This window comes from Penaeus monodon, chromosome 21 (assembly GCF_015228065.2).
Source record: "Penaeus monodon isolate SGIC_2016 chromosome 21, NSTDA_Pmon_1, whole genome shotgun sequence".
Taxonomy (NCBI): Eukaryota; Metazoa; Arthropoda; class Malacostraca; order Decapoda; family Penaeidae; genus Penaeus; species Penaeus monodon.
In genome coordinates, this window is record NC_051406.1 from 917759 (window position 1) to 918028 (window position 270).

A 270-nucleotide genomic window follows, 5' to 3' on the forward strand; every position below is an offset into this window, starting at 1 on the left:
TTTCATCACCCCATTCTCCCTCGTTAAATTCACCTTCTTTCTTAGGCCTACCATAAACCACCACAGGCGCACTGATAAAAACTTGCTGTAATAAACCTCGACCACATCTTTAATCCCTAAACTCCGGCTGATCATAAACGTCGTAAAAGTCCTGATCAAATGGTTTACATTCGCTTCACAGACGCAAAACCTAACGAGAATCTAGACGTTTGAATCTGATCGCATTTTTCATTCATGTTTCCGTTAGAAAAAAGGAGTATTTGTTAATGT